The sequence below is a fragment of the Myotis brandtii genome, unplaced genomic scaffold, assembly GCF_000412655.1.
Source record: "Myotis brandtii unplaced genomic scaffold, ASM41265v1 scaffold1018, whole genome shotgun sequence".
Taxonomy (NCBI): domain Eukaryota; kingdom Metazoa; phylum Chordata; class Mammalia; order Chiroptera; family Vespertilionidae; genus Myotis; species Myotis brandtii.
Window position 1 is genome coordinate 974,042 of NW_005353397.1, and position 5,068 is coordinate 979,109.

Sequence of the window (5,068 nt, forward strand, 5' to 3'; positions counted from 1 at the left end):
GGCTGCCAGTACAGTGGTGGTGGTGGGAGCCTCTCCTGCCTCCTCAGCAGCGCTAAGGATGTCCGACTGCAGTTTAGGCCTGCTCCCCGCTGGCAAGTGGACATCCCCCGAGGGCTGCCGGGCTGCCAGAGGGATGTCTGATTGCCATCTTAGGCCCAATCCCCTGGGGAGCGGGCCTAAGCCAGCAGGTGGTCATCCCCTGAGGGGTCCCAGACTGCGAGAGGGCACAGGCCGGACTGAGGGACCCCCTTCTTTCCCCCTCCCCCCCCAGTGCACAAATTTTTGTGCACCGGGCCTCTAGTTGGACAATAAAGACCTCTCCTACAGGATCTAGATAAGAACTGTGATAGGGACAGAATGTCAGAATATGCGTCCCAAACTACTCTGGCCCTAGTTAAAGAGAAGAGTTTCTAGTGCTGGAGCTACTTTTTCCCCCCAACAAATATTTATAAATAGAATTTTTGAGAGTTTCCTGTACTTCTGATATGTCTATAGTCAGGAATACTATTAGCATTTTCCTGGATCTTCCCTTAGAAGATCCCATATGGAAGACATTGGGCCTACTCAGTCAGTCTGGAAGGCCAGGAGCACAGCAAAAATCTGCCCTCTATTGGAAATACTTATTGGCAAAATCTTCCTCACATCTGGATGCCTATAGTATATGCTATATGTGAATATATTCAGATAATTCAATACCCTATTGAGACAGACAAATGTTATATAAAAAAATGCAGTGGCACAAATCTTGGTTGCCTTAATTGCCTGTAAGGTAAAGAGGGAGTGAGAAATAAGCTACTCAAATGGCTTCCATCTACAGAGAACATAAAACTGAGGCTTGCCCAGGCCAGAGCCAGGTGGCTCTATTGGCGGAGCATCATCCCATACACCAAAAAAAAAAAGTTGCAGGTTCAATTTCCAGTCAGGGTACATACCTAGTTGCAGATTCAATCCCTGCAAGTTGGGGTACATATGGAACGCAGATCAATGTTTCTCTCTCTCTCTCTCTCTCTCTCTCTCTCTCTCTCTCTCTCAACTCTGTCTCTCCCTAAAAATCAGTAAAAAGTAATATATCCTCCAGTGAGGATTTAAAAAAAAAACAAACTAGGGCTAGAACTTCCCAACAACAGGTGATCCTAGTTATTAGTGATGATCTGTGACACTAATTTATCTGAGCAAAAGTATGTATTCTTTCTAGACATTCTCATGACAATTTTTATAAAATTGGAGTCTTTAAGCATGTCAATTAGGTACATATCACAGAAGAGCAGTGGGATTTCATTGGTAACATTATTTGGAGCTTTATAGATTTGAATCCTAAGTCCCTTGGGAGTTCCAACTTTCTGTCAGATTTTCTGCTTGGCAGTTAATGGGACAGAGTGCTATGTTCCAATTCAACTAAAGGAGATAGGCACTTAGAAAGCACTTTATTATTGTGATTTGTGGATAATTTTGCAATCATTCCTTGTGAAGACAGGTTGACATATAATTGGACCTAAAAGAATTGCATTTTTATGGGGGTATAGCAGCGTAGCATTTTATATCCCACAACACATTAGAGCAGCCTGACATTGCCTGGTGCCTATGCTATGACCCTTCATTTCACATATGGCCTACATGTTGGTTTTGGCATGCATTGAACTTGTGTGAGATAAAATGAGTCAATACTTTTGATTTAGTACCAAAGCTTTGGAGCTGTGTTTGGCTGGAGACCACTGGCTATTGTTTTGAAGGAAAATGGGTCAAAATTTTTTTATTGAGAGACAAACAGCTTTGAAGAGATGTTGACAGACAAACTCTGGGTTTGTATCACTCCAACTTCTCTTGCTTTTTAATTTGTTCTGTTACAATAGATTTCTAATCCCAGCAGCCTGGGCCCCCTGTCATTGCCAGTCATCATTGTAAATCCCATCCAGATACAGTCCAAACCTTCTCAATAACTCTTCTTATAAAACAGCTGTTCTTCTGAACTTCCCCGAGCCTGGCTGCATCCTCCAGGTCTTCCTGCTCGGGCACACCCTTTGCATATGCCCGGCTCCTCTGCAGATCAGGACATACATATCATGTGTAACCAAGATGCTTCTTTACATCAAGCTCTCCCCCTACCACCACCATGGTTTCCGTCACTGTCTGATTTCACACATCTGCACAGACCAGTTTACATCTGAATTGGAATGTTCCCCCTAATACCTGGGTATTAGGAAGTAGAATGCAATGTAGGCACATGTACTTAATAAAGGTTGAGTGGTGATGTTTTAATGTTTTCAGTGAATAGAGCTGAGACTATATTTAGGTTGCGCCTGAGAAAAGTAATTGGGGGAGTGTATTCTCCTCTAGAAACTACTGACCATAGAATGAGTCATTGACCTAAATCTTTTTGGAGGAGGTGGAGTGGGGGCTTATAAACAACAAATGCATTTCTCACAATTCTGGAAGTTGGGAAGTCTAAGATCAAGATCTGGTGGATTCTGTGTCTTGTGAGGGCTCACTTCCTCATAGACAGTTGTCCTCTTACTGTAACCTCACATGAAAGGTGACCTAACTCTTGTTTCCAGACACAAATGCCCATATCAATAAATCAGCAGACATTTGTCAAGAACTTTCTGTAAAAATGACCCTCATGTGGGAAGGAATCATCTAGGCCAGTGCTCACCAACCGGTGGTCCGCGAACCACTGGTGGCCCGTAAGGTCTGAAAGGTTGGCGACCGCTGATCTAGGCAGCCTGTTTAACAGGCAGAATCTTTAGCCACGAATGCATAGCTTCTGTGTATTGTGAAACTAAAATCTGAGGTGATACTGAAGCAGGCACTTCTGGGACCACGTTTTGAGCATTACTGGCCTGCCATATGACAAGAACTGTGTTAGCAAAGAAATGGTGACAAGATGATCTCTTACCTCAAGAAGTTCATAGATGAGTGAGAAAGAAAGCAGTTAATGACAATGAAATGTGATTCGTACTAAAATCAGAAACACAGAGAGGGGCTACTTATGCTATAGGTGCCTTGTCAGAAGAAACAATACAAGGAGTTTCTCTGGATAAACAAGGGAGTTCCGAGGCCATTTCAGATACAAGGAAAAATTTACTGAAAGGCCCAAATAGAGTACTTACCAAATAAGTGGACCAAACTCCTTTTTGGACTTTAAGCTTTTTAGAATCTCAAGGTGCTGAGAACCATCAGCTCAAACCACAAGTGTTTGATCAGTCTTCTGCCACTGACTCACAGTCTTCCCTCTCTCCACTTCCCATAGTTGCTTTATCACTCTGCACTGCTCACAGACAACTGTGCCCTCATGGCTTTGTGGAAGACCCAGATTTCACATAGCATCATTCCTGCTACTCCCTTAGAGCCTTTGAATGGGCTGCTGTAGGAAGCCAGAATAGTTCAAGTTGGCTATGGTCAAGCCTCCATTGGTTTCTAGAGAGATAGCTATTCCTCTGCAGTGCTAAGGTTCCTGGACATCCTAGGGCTGCCCCCCCCCCTCCCCAGTGAGCTGATAGGCCCACAGTTTTCCGGGCTTCCCAGAAGACTAGCAACCAGTGTGGATGTAGGGGAAGCTAATCTCAGCCAGAACTATACAAGGTGACACAGTGTGGAATGAAACTCCAAGCAGCCTGAAGAAGGGAAGTATATTCTGATAGGATCCCATTTCTCATTCAAGTAAAAGAGAATACTGCACTGACTAAACTGAATGTACAACTCGATATTTTGTTCTCATCAAGTAAACAAAAAAGTTTATGTTCACAAGACAAAAAGAGGGGAGTGGGAGGGATTGGCCTTGTGACAAACCACAAGACCTGATGATCTTTAAACAGCACTAATCGGGGTAGGCCCACTCTCTGCTGGCCTCACCTGATGACTCCCTGAGACCCCACACCAACACAAAGGTGTGCAAGCACCTGGTGGGTGGCAGCTAGACTTGGTATAACTGGAGACATCTGCTGAGTGGCCTCAGACCCAGCGCTGTCACCGAGTTTGAACTGCTAACAGTCTGGTGAACACCACTCACCCCTACCTGGCGACCCACTGTGAACCTACCTCATGCAGCTCTTTCAGTGACTGAGCCTAACTGGCAGCTGGTGGAGTGAGAGAGGGGCGGTGCGTCTTGGGGTGCCTTGGGACTTCTGCTGACCTGTCCCCAGGCCTGGTGCTGGGAAAAGCCGGCATGGATGTACAGCTTGGCCCTTCCCACATGCACCCAGCGGTAGGAGGGGAACCAAACAATGCCACCTAAGTACACTAAAAATGGCGATTTGCCACCTAAAGATATTAACATTACCGTTATTACCTTTTATCATCACCATTATTTCATAAAAAGACATTTTAGCAAAAAAAGGAAGAATGTGGTCTCAGAATAAAATAGTAGGACTTTAATATCTCAAGAAAAACAGATCCACTTCTGAAAGTGAGCTTTGAGCTTTATGGAGAAATGTAATGCACTATTTCTATCTTCCTCATTTCACTGCAAACCAGTACAGCCCACCTAAAAGCAGGGTTCTGAGGACAGGTGTTTGAGAGCTCTTATCCAGACGCTTCAGAATAAACTGGTAACTTTTCTTTAAAAACTGGCAGGCATCCCAGAGATTCCAAGTATCACACAGGCGATCAGGGCACCAGGAGAGCCTACCCCAGATCAATCCAAGGTCACCGGCTATTCACACGGTGCCCTCGTACAAGAATGAGGAGCTCTTGTCTAGGGCTCTCCCTGACCGCATTTCATACAAGGTGGGCGTCCCTTTGCTTTGGCTCTCAAGCATCAAAGCTTCCAAATAAACAATGTGAGGGCTTATCCTCAGATTTAAGTCATCTCAAAGCCTGCTTAACAGAGAACTAAACAAGTGTCATCCAAACACGGTTTCTTAACCAATGGAAGCAGGGCCCTCATGCCCACTACTTTGATTTTGTATGTGAGAGCAGGGAGAGTAGAAAGGCAATGCTTCTACTTCAGCCCTGACACCAACATCAAGCTTTTCATTTATCAGTACAGTGTTGACAGTTGATTTTTTTCACGTTAGAAAAGCCTATTTATTTATTTATTTATTTATTTATTTATTTATTTATTTATTTATTT

General features: G+C 44.1%; 1 protein-coding gene across 3 annotated transcripts in view; it reads left to right on the forward strand.

The window, feature by feature from the left end:
* The window catches only part of ENOX1 (ecto-NOX disulfide-thiol exchanger 1), a 564,230-nt gene that overhangs the window by 544,560 nt on the left and 14,602 nt on the right, over positions 1–5,068 (forward strand). The window lies entirely within an intron of this gene.